General features: G+C 40.1%; 1 pseudogene; it reads right to left on the bottom strand.

Moving 5' to 3' along the window:
* Nucleotides 1–227: 227 nt before the first annotated feature.
* On the bottom strand, nt 228–7,265 carry LOC101283268 (C-terminal-binding protein 2-like; annotated as a pseudogene).
* Between the last annotated feature and the right edge of the window lie 7,599 nt (nt 7,266–14,864).

The raw sequence follows: 14,864 nt of genomic DNA, 5'->3' as shown, positions 1-14,864 counted from the left end.
CCTTAATAAATCACATCCTAGTCTTTTTCAGTGCCTCAGTAAGCAGACCACATATTCAGTTTTCCCACCTCTTGGCCTCTAGCTCTTTTGTAGTTTTAACACTGCAACCCATGATGCAAATATCCAGAAACAGTTAAAAAGACTGTCACATTCCTTTTCTATTCATCTATTTTTGACTGTCTCTTGGTCCCAAGTGTATCTGAATGATTACCTTTCGTCATTCTATGCTATTCCTCATTACGGTATTCTCAATTGTCCCCATGTATTGTGGGCGGGTTGTAAGAGGGAGCTTGGGAAGGGTGTGCCAGTGTGAGGAGGTTATGGGTCACTGGGATTTCTCCAAGGATAGTCCCTTCCATGGCTGCAGGAAGTCCTCGCAGAGCCATGGCCAGGATGCTTGGTGGGTATCTGTATGTGGCACCATTGAGCTCTGCATGAATTGCTTGCTGATCTATTATTTATTATTATTATTATTTTAGTATTAGTTGTTTTTTGTTGTTGTTTTTTTATACTGCAGGTTCTTATAAGTCATCAATTTTATACACATCAGGGTATACATGTCAATTGCAATCACCAAATTCAGCACACCACCATCCCCAATCCACCTTGGCTTTGCCCCCATGGTGTCCATATGTTTGTTCTCTACATCTGTGTCTCAACTTCTGTCCTAGAAACCAGTTCATCTGTACCATTTCTCTAGGTTCCATATACATGCGTTAATATGCGATATTTGTTTTTCTCTTTCTGACTTCCTTCACTCTGTATGACAGTCTCTAGATCAATCCACGTCTCAACAAATGACTCAATTTCTTTCTTTTTTATAGCTGAGTAATATTCCATTGTATATATGTACCACATCTTCTTTATCCATTCATCTGTTGATCAGCATTTAGGTTGCTTCCATGACCAGGCTATTGTAAATAGTGCTGCAATGAACATTGGGGTGCATGTGTCTTTTTCAATTATGGTTTTCTCTGGGTATATGCGCAGTAGTGGGTTTGCTGGATCATATGGTAATTCTATATTTAGTTTTTAAGGCACCTCCATACTGTTTTCCATAGTGGCTGTATCAATTTACATTCCCACCAACAGTGCAAGAGGGTTCCCTTTTCTCCACACCCTCTCCAGAATTTGTTGTTTCTAGATTTTCTGATGATGCCCATCCTAACTGTTGTGAGGTGATACCTCATTGTAGTTTTGATTTGCATTTATCTAATAATTAGTGATGTTGAGCAGCTTTTCATGTGCTTCTTGGCCATCTGTATGTCTTCTTTGGAGAAATGTCTATTTAGGTCTTCTGCCCATTTTTGTATTGGGTTATTTGTTTCATTAATATTTAGCTGCATGAGCTGTTTATATATTTTGGAGATTAATTCTTTGTCCATTGATTTGTTTGCAAATGTTTTCTCCCATTGTGAGGGTTTTTTTGTCTTGTTTATGGTTTCCTTTGCTGTGCAAAAGCTTTTAAGTTTCATTAGTTCACATTTGTTTATTTTTGCTCTTATTTCCATTACCCTAGGAGGTGGATCTAAAAAGATCTTGCTGTAATTTATGTCAAAGAGTGTTCTTCCTATGTTTTCCTCTAAGAGATTTATAGTGTCTGGTCTTACATTTATGTCTAGAATCCATTTTGAGTTTATTTTTGTGTATGATGTCAGGGAGTCTTCTAATTTCATTCTTTTACATGTACCTGTCCAGTTTTCCCAGCACCACTTATTGAAGAGAGTGTCTTTTCTCCATTGTATATCTTTGCCTCCTTTGTCATCTATTTGTTGACCACAGGTGCCTGGGGTTATCTCTGGGCTTTCTGTCTTGTTCCATTGATCTATATTTCTGTTTTTGTGTCAGTACCATATTGTCTTGATTACTGTAGCTTTGTAGTATAGTCTGAAGTCAGGGAGTGTGATTTCCCCCAGCTCCGTTTTTTTCCCTCAAGACTCCTTTGGCTATTCGGGGTCTTTGGTGTCTACATACAAATTTTAAGATGATTTGTTCTAGTTCCGTAAAAAATCCCATTGGTAATTTGATAGGGATTGCATTGAATCTGTAGATTGCTTTAGGTAGTATAGTCATTTTCACAATATTGATTCTTCCAATCTAAGAAAATAGTGTATCTCTCCATCTGTTGGTTTCATCTTTAATTTCTTTCATCAGTGTCTTATAATTTTCTGCATACAGGTCTCTTATTTCCCTAGGTAGGTTTATTCCTAGGTATATTATTCTTTTTGTTGCAGTGGTAAATGGGAGTGTTTCCATAATTAGTTTTTCAGATTTTTCATCATTAGTGTATAGGAATGCAAGAGATTTCTGTGCATTAATTTTTTATCCTGAAACATTACCAAATTCATTGATTAACTCTAGTAGTTTTCTGGTGGCATTTCTAGGATTCTCTATGTATAATATCATGTCAACTGCAAACAGTGACATCCTTTTACTTCTTCTTTTAAATTTGTATTCCTTTTATTTCTTTTTATTCTCTGATTGCTGTGGCTAGGACGTCCAAAATTATGTTGAATAATAGTGGTGAGAGTGGACATCCTTGTCTCGTTCCTGATCTTAGAGGAAATGCTTTCAGTTTTTCACCATTGAGAATGATGTTTGCTGTGGGTTTGTCGTATATGGCCTTCATAATGTTGAGGTAGCATCACTCTATGCCTACTTCCTGGAGATTTTTTTTATCATAAATGGGTGTTGAATGTTGTCAGAAGGTTTTTCTGCATCTATTGAGATGATCATATGGTTTTTATTCCTCAATTTGTTAATATGGTGTATCACATTGATTGATATGCATATATTGAAGAATCCTTGCATCCCTGGGATAAATTGCACTTGATCATGGTGTATGGTCCTTTTACTGTGTTGTTGGATTCTGTTTGCTAGTATTTTGTTGAGAATTTTTGCATCTATATTCATCAGTGATATTGGTCTGTAATTTTCTTTTTTTGTAGTGTCTTTGTCTGGTCTTGATATCAGTGTGATTATGGCCTCATAGAATGAGTTTGGGAGTGTTCCTTCCTCTGCAATTTTTTTCAAGAGTTTAGAAGGATGGATGTTAGCTCTTCTCTTAATGTTTGATAGAATTCACATGTGAAGCCATCTGGTCCTGGACTGTTGTTTGTTGGAAGATGTTTAATCACCGTTTCAATTTCATTATTTATGATTGGTCTGTTCATATTTTCTGTTTCTTCCTGGTTTGGTCTTGGAAGGTTATACCTTTCTAAGAATTTGTCCATTTCTTCCAGGTTGTTCATTTTATTGGCATAGAGTTGCTTGTAGTAGTCTCTTAGGATGCTTTGTATTTCTGCAGTGTCTTTTGTAACTTATCCTTTTTCATTTCTAATTTTATTGATTTGAGTCCTCTCCCTCTTTTTCTTGCTGAGTCTGGCTAGTGGTTTATCAATTTTGTTTATCTTCTCAAAGAACCAGCTTTTAGTTTTATTGATCTTTGCTATTGTTTTCTTTGTTTCTATTTCATTTATTTCTGCTCTCAGCTTTATGATTTCTTTCCTTCTGCCAAGTTTGGGTTTTGTTTGTTCTTCTTTCTCTAGTTCCTTTAGGTATAAGGTTTGATTGTTTATTTGAGATTTTTCTTTTTTCTTGAGATAGGCTTGTATGGCTATAAACTTCTCTCTTAGAACTGCTTTTGCTGCATCCCATAGGTTCTGGATCATCGTGTTTTCATTGTCATTTGTCTCTAGGTATTTTTTGTTTTCCTCTTTGATTTCTTCAGTGATCTCTTGGTTGTTTAGTAACGTATTGTTTAGCCTTCATGTGTTTGTGTTTTTTACGTTTATTCCCTGTAATTCATTTCTATTCTCATAGCATTGTGGTCAGAAAAGATTCTTCATATGATTTCAATTTTTTAAAGTTTACTGAGGCTTGGTTTGTGACCCAGATGTGATCTATCCTGGAGAATGTTCCATGCACACTTGAGAAGAAAGTGTAATCTGCTGTTTTGTATGGAATGTCCTATAAATATCAATTAAATATATCTGGTCTATTGTGTCATTTAAAATTTCTCTTTCCTTATTTATTTTCACTTTGGATGATCTGTCCATTGGTGTAAGTGAGATGTTAAAGTCCCCCACTATTATTGTGTTACTTTCGATTTCTTCTTTTATAGCTGTTAGCAGTTGTCTTATGTATTGAGGTGCTCCAATGTTGGGTGCATATATATTTATAATTGTTGCATCTTCTTCTTGGACTGATCCATTGATCATTATGTAGTGTCCTTCCTTGTCTCATGTAACATTCTTTTTTTTTACATCTATTTAATCTGATATGAGTATAGCTACTCCAGCTTTCTTTTGATTTCCATTTGCATGGAAATCTTTTTCCATCCCCTCACTTTCAGTTTGTATGTGTCCCTAGGTCTGAAGTGGGTCTCTTGTAGACAGCATACAGATGGGTCTTGATTTTGTATCCATTCAGCAAGCCTGTGTCTTTTGGTTGGAGCATTTAATCCATTCACGTTTAAGGTAATTATCGATATGTTTGTTGCTATGACCATTTTGTTAATTGTTTGGGGTTTGTTTTTGTAGATCGTTTTCTTCTCTTGTGTTTCCTGACTAGAGAAGTTCCTTTAGCATTTGTTGTAGAGCTGGTTTGGTGGTGCTGAATTCTCTTAGCTTTTGCTTGTCTGCAAAGCTTTTGATTTCTCCATTGAATCTGAATGAGATCCTTGCTGGGTAGAGTAATCTTGGTTGTACATTCTTCCCTTTCATTACTTTAAGTATATCATGCCACTCCCTTCTGGCTTGTAGAGTTTCTGCTGAGAAATCAGCTGTTAACCTTATGGGAATTCCATTGTATGTTATTTTTCGTTTTTCCCTTGCTGCTTTCAATAATTTTTCTTTGTCTTTAATTTCTACCAGTTTGATTACTATTGTCTCAGCATGTTTCTCCTTGGGTTTATCCTGTATGGGATTTGCTGCGCTTCCTGGATTTGGGTGGCTATTTCCTTTCCTTTGTTAGGGACGTTTTCAACTATAATCTCTTCAAATATTTTCTCTGGTCCTTTCTCTCTCTCTTCTCCTTCTGGGACCCCTATAATGTAAATGTTGTTGTGTTTAATGTTTTCCCAGAGGTCTCTTAGGCTGTCTTCATTTCTTTCCATTCTTTTTTCTTTATTCTGTTCCACAGCAGTGAATTCCACCATTCTGTCTTCCAGGTCACTTATCTGTTCTTCTGCCTCAGTTATTCTGCTATTGATTCCTTGTAGTGTAGTTTTCATTTCAGGTATTGTATTGTTCATCTCTGTGTGTTTGTTCTTTAATTCTTCTAGGTCTTTGTTCAACATTGCTTGCATCTTCTCGAGCTTTGCCTCCATTGTTTTTCTGTGGTCCTGGATCATTTTCACTATCATTTTTCTGAATTCTTTTTCTGGAAGGTTGCCTATCTCCACTTCATTTAGTTGTTTTTCTGAGGTTTTATCTTGTTCCTTCTTCTGGTACATAGCCCTCTGTCTTTTAATATTGTCTGTCTTTCTGTGAATGTGGTTTTTGTTCCACAGGCTGCAGGATTGTAGTTCTTCTTGCTTCTGCTTGCTGATCTATTATTCACCAGGGAGCTGTTGTGGTAAAGAATTCCTTGTTCAAACAGTTTCTTAAGTTTTCTTGGATGCAACTTGTGATTGCCAGGCGGATGTTGGTGGCAGTGGCTTCCCTCAGCTCTAGTGAGGCTTGCTCACTATACTGTGCCATGTAGGGCATACAAATGAGATTAGGGTGCATTTCTTAAGGAAACATGAGCAAAGCTGAAGGCTGTGATTCATGAATGTTGAGGTCCACCCCTCATATCTTGCCTTCCTTGAGGTCTTGGTCTAATGCTTTCTCATCCACCAGTCCACATCAGACCGCATACACTCTGAATGCACCTTGCCTCATCTGCTTTATAGTAAAGACACTGATGAGGTGATGGTTATGTTCATTATGACTACAGTGCAAGGAGTTGCAGTTGCTCTGATACAGTAAGTCCTGCAGGGTGTAGACCCTCTGTACACCTAGGGAGAGCTCTATCCCATCCTGCATGTAGGGATCATAAAATGTGAAGATTAATCCATAGGTTTTGGCTCAAACAGCAACCCCTTGGTCTGCACAACTAAAGCGGATGAGGCTCAGCATCTTCCTAAGGATGCGGGCTGCTCCAGAGACAACCTCCTGAATCTGCTGGATGCTCTGTACCCATGCACCTTCCCACAGCACCTGGCACAGTCACATGTTCCAGTAGTACAAACTGAGGATGTGGCAAATGCTGGAATTGGCCATCTCTTCCATTGCCGTGGAAGGGAAGTTGCACATGGCAATCCTGAGCTTGCCCGCAGCCTTGATGTGGATGTTGTCATAAGTGCTGCCTAACCCACATGATCATTCTCAGGGCCTTGAGTTTCTCCAGGTCCTCCGTGGTAAAGGTGATGGTGTGGTGACATCAATGGACCGACAGCCTTGTTTAAAACCTTCTTGTGGATCTCTTGAGTGGACTGTGCATCACAAAAGGCCAGGTCTTTCAGGATCAGTATATCCTTGGTGCAGTCTCTGCAGTTGAACAATGCCATCAGGGGGTGGGGGTGAAGAGGCCATTCATGATTTGGGGGTGGATACCTTCACAAATTCTGTCCAATTGCTTTCGCTTGACTTTGTGCTTATCCACAAGGACCAATCTTTTTTTTTTTTTTTTACATTACGCAGGCCTCTCACTGTTGTGGTCTCTCACGTTGCGGAGCACAGGCTCCAGACACGCAGGCTCAGCAGCCATGGATCCTAGCTGCTCCACGGCATGTGGGATCTTCCCAGACCAGGGCGCGAACCTGTGTCTCCTGCATCGGCAGGCGGACTCTCAACCACTGTGCCACCAGGGAAGCCCCACATGGACCAATCTTTATCGAATTTTGCACATCTCTGATTCAGAAGGCAAAGAGGCCCTATAAGAACTTAGGGGCACTCTCAGGAGTCTGCAGGTATTACACCACTATGCACCCATTACAAATTTGTCCACAAACTCTATAATTCGCACACTGGGCTGTCTGTCTTTTTAAGAGAATTCAGCTTCATTGGTTCAAAACCATTTAAGGTGATGAAACACTTGTCCTGGGCTGCATTCGTCCACTGCAAAGGGCCTCCACCCAGGAGGAGGCAGCGACCATAGTAGCAGCTCCCACTCCTCCCACCCCACTGGTCAGTGGTGGCAGTGACTGCAGCTGTGCTGGGGGCATGGGCCCTCAGGGTGGCATGGTTCCCAGCTCCCGGCTCCTGGCTCTGTCCTTCCATCCTCCGATTGTCACCTGTTCCTCTGGACCACTCCCAGGCCACCTTAAAATGATCAAAAAATCAGTTTTGAAATGGTGTGAGTATTCAAGCACCCACTAAAGCTATCTCCCAAGGGCTCAGCACAGAGGAAGCAGGCAAAAATTCCCATTTCTCAGAAAGTGTTCTAATTGCTTACATTATAAGCTGCTGCCTGAAGGTCCAGCTTGTGATTTAGCACAAGTCTAGGGGCTAGCTGCAACCTTCCCCAGAGAATGAAGAAGCCTGTGGACATTTCCCCTGCCTTCTCCCTCTGACTCACCACAATAATAAAACCCAGTCACCAGTACCTTGTAGAAAGGAGCTGGTATACACACCTGGTACCCCAGCTGCTTCTGTGCCTGCTGGCTAAGGAACAGGCTTCCAAATCACCTAGCTCTGATATCCAACAAGGCTTTGTTCATGAGCATAACAAGACTATACTTAAAAAGAACCAGTTTTTAAACAGGCACAGGAGCATACCCCAGCAGCTACACACCTATGCTCACCACAGAGGGAGCAGATAAAAATGTCCGTCTCCCAGGTTTTCCCTGGAAAGCTTAACTACATATTTTCCCAGATGCTGCCTGAAGATCCAGCTTCTCATCAGCCTGCACTTAAGTGCTGATTTATCCACTGCTTTGGGACACTAACAGGTCTTGGCACACTCTCAATGACTGGGAGCCATTAAAGAAAATGTTGGTGGCTTGGATAATGACAAAAGTCTCAGAGAACCAGGAGCTCAGGCTGGGCTGATGCTGAAATTTATCTCCTGCACAAGACCACACTGTCAAGGCTGTAAGAGGTGGCTGTTTTATCTAAAAAGTATAAACTAACATAGAGAGTCAAGGAAAATGAAGTTCTTAATGAAATGGAGATAACTGATTTACCTGAAAGAGAGTTAAAAATAATGATAATAAAGATACTCACCAATGTCAGGAAAACAATGCAAGAACAAAGTGAGAATTTCAACAAAAAAGACAGAAAATATATTCTGAAATTATCAAATGGAAATCACTAAGCCGAAGAATAAAATAAGTGAGTTGAAAATTCAATACAGGGGTTCCACAGCAGACTAGATCAAGTGGAGGAAAGGATCAGTGAACTCATAGGGCAGTGAAATACATCCAGTCAAAGGAAAGAAAGAAAAGAAAAAAAAAGAAAAAAAGTGAAGCTAGCTTAAGGGATTTATAGGACACAATCAAGGGGAAAAATGTATACATTATAGGAATACCAGAAGGAAAAGAGAGAAGAAGAAGAATTCCTCAAAGAAATAATGGCTGAAAACTTCCTTAACCTGGGGAAAGAAACAGTTATCTGAATCCAGGAAGCCCAGAGAATTCCAAAGATGAATAAAAAAACACATGCCAAAACACATCATAAGTAAATTGTCAAAAGTTAAATATAAGGAGAGAATCTTAAAATCAACAACAGAAAAACAACTTGTTACATACAAGGGAACACTCATAACACAATCAGCATATTTTTTTAGCAGAAACTTTGCAGGCCAGAATGGAGTGGGATGATACATTCAAACTGCTGAAAGAGAAAAATACTGTGAATCAAGAACACCTGGCAAAGTTGTCCTTCAAAATTGGAATATAAAGATTTTTTTCAGACAAACAAATGCTAAGGGAGTTGATCACCACTAGCCTCGCCTTACAATAAATATTAAATAGTGTTCTTCAAGCTGAAACAAAAGGGAGCTAATTAGTAACAGAAAAACATATGAAAGTATATAACTGACTGGTAAAGAGAAATGTACAGTTAAATTTAGAATAATATTATAATGATTGTTGGTAAATCATTTATAACTCTAGTGTAAGCATATATATATATATATATATATATATATATATATATATATATTATCATATGCGGGCCTCTCACTGTTGTGGCCTCTCCCATTGTGGAGCACAGGCTCCGGACACACAGGCTCAGCTGTCATGGTGAACCTGTGTCCCCTGTATTGGCAGGCGGACTCTCAACCACTGTGCCACCAGGGAAGCCCTAGTGTAAGTATTAAAAGATAAAATTATTAATGATTACTATAACTACAATAATTTGTTAGTAGATACAAAATGTAAAAATACATCAATTGTGACATAAGAATATAAAATGTAGGAGGGCAATGTAAAATGTAGAGTTTTTGTATGTGCCTGAAGTACAGATGTTATTAGGTTAAAATAACCTGTTATGAATATAAGATGTTTTATGTCAGCCTCCTGGTATATGTAAAGAAAAAAAAGTATAGTAGATATCCAAAAGATAAAGGTATCAAAGCACAATAACAAGAAAAATCATCAAATCACAAAGGAAGAGAGTGAGATAGGAAAAAATGATCCATCAAAACAACTGGAAAACCATGAACAAAATGAAAATAGTAATTCCATAACTTAAAATTTCTAGGAGAGTAGAAGTTCAATGTTCTCAATAAAGAAAAGAAAGGAAGAGAGGGACCTTGAAGATGGCGGAAGAGTAAGACGCGGAGATCACCTTCCTCCCCACGGATACACCAGAAATACATCTACACGTGGAACAGCTCCTACAGAACACCTACTGAAGGCTGGCAGAAGACCTCAGACCTCCCAAAAGGCAACAAACTCCCCATGTACATGGGTAGGGCAAAAGAAAAACAGAAAAAACAGAGACAAAAGAATAGGGATGGCACCTGCACCAGTGGGAGGGAGCTGTGAAGGAGGAAAAGTTTCCACACACTAGGAAGCCCCTTCGCGGGCGGAGACTGCGGGAGGCGGAGGGGGGAGCTTCGGGGCCGCGGAGGAGAGCACAGCAACGGGTGCGGGTGCGGAGGGCAAAGCGGGGAGATTCCCGCCCAGAGGATCGGTGCCGACTGGCACTCACCAGCCCGAGAGGCTTGTCTGCTCACCCGCCGGGGCGGGCGGGGCTGCGAGCTGAGGCTCTGAGGCTCGGGTTTCGGTTTCGGACGGAACGCAGGGAGAGGACTGGGGTTGGTGGCTTGAACATAGCCTGAAGGGGTTAGTGCACCACGGCTAGCCGGGAGGGAGTCCGGGGAAAAGTCTGCACCTGCCGAAGAGGCAAGAGACTTTTTCTTCCCTCTTTGTTTCCTGGTGCGTGAGGAGAGGGGTTTAAGAATGCTGCTTAAAGGAACTCCAGAGACGGGCGCGAGCCGCGGCTAAAACCTCGAAACCCAGAGACGGGCGGGAGACGCTAAGACTGCTGCTGCCGCCACTAAGGGGCCTGTGTGCGAGCACAGGTCACTCTCCACACCCCTATTCCGCGGAGCCTGTGCAGCCCGCCACTGCCAGGTTCCCGGGATCCAGGGACAACTTCCCCGGGAGAACGCAGGGCGGGCCTCAGGCTGGTGCAAAGTCACGCCGGCCTTTGCCACCGCAGGCTCGCCCCGCACTCCGTGCCCCTCCCTCCCTGCCGGCCTGAGTGCGCCAGAGCCCCCGAATCAGCGGCTCCTTTAACCCCGTCCTGTCTGAGCACAAAACAGACGCCCTCCAGCGACCTACACGCACAGGCGGGGCCAAATCCAAAGCTGAGCCCCTGTGAGCTGTGAGAACAAAGAAGAGAAAGGGAAATCTCTCCCAGCAGCCTCAGAAGCAGTGGATTAAAGCTCCACAATCAACTTGATATTCCCTGCATCTGTGGAATACCTGAATAGACAACCAATCATCCCAAATTAAGGAAGTGGACTTTAGGAGCAAGATCTGTGATTTTTTTCCCTATTCCTCTTTTTGTGAGGTTGTATGTGTATGCTTCTGTGTGAGATCTTGTCTGTATAGTCTTACTTCCACCATTTGTCCTAGGGTTCTATCCGTCAATGGTTTTTTTTTAAATTTTTTTTCTTAATAATCAATTTTAATTTTAATAACGTTATTATACTTTACCTTCATTCTTTCTTTCTTTCCTTCCTTCCTTCCCTCCTTTAGACAACGAATCATCCCAAATTGAGGAGGTGGTCTCTGACAGCAAGATTTATGATTTTTCCCCCTTTACCTCTTTTAGTGAGGGTGTATGTGTATGCTTCTGTGTAAGATTTTGTCTGTATAGCTTTGCTTGCAACATTTGTCCTAAGGTTCTATCCGTCCCTTTTTTTTTTTTCTAAATAAGAATTTTTTTAATTCAATAACTTTATTATACTTTATTTTATTTTTACTGTATCTTCTTTCTTTCTGTCTTTTTTCCTTCTTTCCCTCTTCCTTCCTTCCTCCCTCCCTCCTTTCTTTCCTTCTTGCCTTCTTTCCTTCTTTGCTTCTTTCTTTCTTTCTTCCTTCCTTCCTTCCTTCCCTCCTTTCCTTCTTTCTTTCCTCATACTTCTACTAATTCCCTCTACTTGTTCTCCCTTTTATTCTGAGCCATGTGGATGAAAGGCTCTTGGTGCTCCAGGCAGGAGTCAGGGCTCTGCCTCTGAGGTAGGAGACCCAACTTCAGGACACTGGTCCACAAGAGACCTCCCAGCTCCACATAATATCAAATGGCGAAAATCTCCCAAGACCTCCATCTTAACACCAGCACCCAGCTTCACTCAACAACCAGCAAGCCACAGTGCTGGACAACCTATGCCAAACAACTATCAAAACAGGAACACAACCCAACCCATTAGCAGAGAGGCTGCCTAAAATCATAATAAGGCCACAGACACCCCAAAACACACCACGAGACGTGAACCTGCCCACTAGAGAGACAAGATCCAGCCTCATCCACCACAACACAGGCACTAGTCCCCTCCACCAGGAAGCCTACACAACCCACTGAACCAACCTTAGCCACTGGAGACAGACATCAAAAACAGCGGGAACTACAAACCTGCAGTCTGCACAAAGGAGACCCCAAACACAGTAAGATAAGCAAAATGAGAAGACAGAAAATCACACAACAGATAAAGGAGCAAGATAAAAATGCACCAGACCTAACAAATGAAGAGGAAATAGCCAGTCTACCTGAAAAAGAATTCAGATTAATGATAGTAAGGATGATCCGAAATCTTGGAAATAGAATGGACAAAATGCAAGAAACAGTTAACAAGGACCTAGAAGAAATAAAGATGAAACAAGCAACGATGAACAACACAATAAATGAAATTAAAAATACTCTAGATAGGATCAATAGCAGAATAACTGAGGCAGAAGAACGGATAAGTGACCTTGAAGATAAAAGAGTGGAAATAATTACTGCAGAGCAGAATAAAGAAAAAAGAATGCAAAGAACTGAAGACAGTCTCAGAGACCTCTGGGACAACATTAAACGCACCAACATTCGAATTATAGGGGTTCCAGAAGAAGAAGAGATAAAGAAAGGGACTGAGAAAATATTTGAAGAGATTATAGTTGAAAACTTCCTTAATATGGGAAAGGAAATAGTTAATCAAGTCCAGGAAGCACAGAGAGTCCCATACAGGATAAATACAAGGAGAAATACACCAAGACACATATTAATCAAACTGTCAAAAATTAAAGACAAAGAAAGCATATTAAAAGCAGCAAGGGAAAAGCAACAAATAACACATAAGGGAATCCCCATAAGGTTAACAGCTGATCTCTCAGCAGAAACCCTACAAGCCAGAAAGGAGTGGCAAGACATACTGAGAGTGATGAAGGAGAAAAACCTGCAACCAAGACTACTCTACCCAGCAAGGATCTCATTCAGATTTGATGGAGAAATTAAAACCTTTACAGACAAGCAAAAGCTGAGAGAGTTCAGCACCACCAAACCAGCTTTACAACAAATGCTAAAGGATCTTCTCTAGGCAAGAAACACAAGAGAAGGAAAAGACCTATAATAACGAACCCAAAACAAGTTAGAAAATGGGAATAGGAACCTACATATCGATAATTACCTTAAATGGAAATGGACTAAATGCTCCCACCAAAAGACACAGATTAGCTGAATGGATACAAAAACAAGACCCTTATATATGCTGTCTACAAGAGACCCACTTCAGACCTAGAGACACATACAGACTGAAAGTAAGGGGATGGAAAAAGATATTCCATGCAAATGGAAACCAAAAGAAAGCTGGAGTAGCAATTCTCATATCAGACAAAATAGACTTTAAAAAAGGACTATTAAAAGAGACAAAGAAGGACACTACATAATGATCAAGGGATCGATCCAAGAAGAAGATATAACAATTGTAAATATTTATGCACCCAACATAGGAGCACCTCAATACATAAGGCAGATACTAACAGCCATAAAAGGGGAAATCGACAGTAACACATTCATAGTAGGGGACTTAAACACCCCACTTTCACCCATGGACAGATCATCCAAAATGAAAATAAATAAGGAAACACAAGCTTTAAATGATACATTAAACAAGATGGACTTAATTGATATTTATAGGACACTCCATCCAAAAACAACAGAATACACATTTTTCTCAAGTGCTCATGGAACATTCTCCAGAATAGATCATATCTTGGGTCACAAATCAAGCCTTGGTAAATTTAAGAAAATTGAAACTGTATCAAGTATCTTTTCTGACCACAATGCCATGAGACTAGATATCAATTACAGGAAAAGATCTGTAAAAAATACAAACACATGGAGGCTAAACAATACACTACTTAATAATGAAGTGATCACTGAAGAAATCAAAAAGGAAATCAAAAAATACCTAGAAACAAATGACAATGGAGACACAACGACCCAAAACCTGCACGATGCAGCAAAAGCAGTTCTAAGGGGGAAGTTTATAGCAATACAAGCCCACCTTAAGAAGCAGGAAATATCTCGAATAAACAACCTAACCTTGCACCTCAAGCAATTAGAGAAAGAAGAACAAAAAAACCCCAAAGCTAGCAGAAGGAAAGAAATCATAAAAATCACATCAGAAATAAATGAAAAAGAAATGAAGGAAACAATAGCAAAGATCAATAAAACTAAAAGCTGGTTCTTTGAGAAGATAAACAAAATAGATAAACCACTAGCCAGACTCATCAAGAAAAAAAAGGAGAAGATTCAAATCAATAGAATTAGAAATGAAAAAGGAGAGGTAACAACTGACACTGCAGAAATAAAAGAGATCAGGAGAGATTACTACAAGCAAATCTATGCCAATAAAATGGACAATCTGGAAGAAATGGAAAAATTCTTAGAAATGCACAACCTACCAAGACTGAATCAGGAAGAGATAAAAAATATGAACAGACCAATCATAAGCACTGAAATTGAAACTGTGATTAAAAATCTTCCAACAAAGAAAAGCCCAGGACCAGATGGCGTCACAAGCGAATTCTATCAAACATTTAGAGAAGAGCTAACACCTATCCTTCTCAAACTCTTCCAAAATATAGCAGAGGGAGGAACACTCCCAAACTCCTTCTACGAGGCCACCATCACCTTGATACCAAAACCAGACAAGGATGTCACAAAGAAAGAAAACTACAGGCCAATATCACTGATGAACATAGATGCAAAAATCCTCAACAAAATACTAGCAAACAGAATCCAACAGCACATTAAAAGGATCATACACCATGATCAAGTGGGGTTTATTCCAGGAATGCAAGGACTCTTCAATATATGCAAATCTATCAATGTGATAAACCATATTAAAAAATTGAAGGAGAAAAACCGTATGATCATCTCAAT

Source organism: Orcinus orca, chromosome X, assembly GCF_937001465.1.
Source record: "Orcinus orca chromosome X, mOrcOrc1.1, whole genome shotgun sequence".
NCBI classification, from domain to species: Eukaryota; Metazoa; Chordata; class Mammalia; order Artiodactyla; family Delphinidae; genus Orcinus; species Orcinus orca.
Note: the sequence above shows the minus strand (reverse complement) of the source record. Positions and strands in the feature narration are given on the sequence as shown.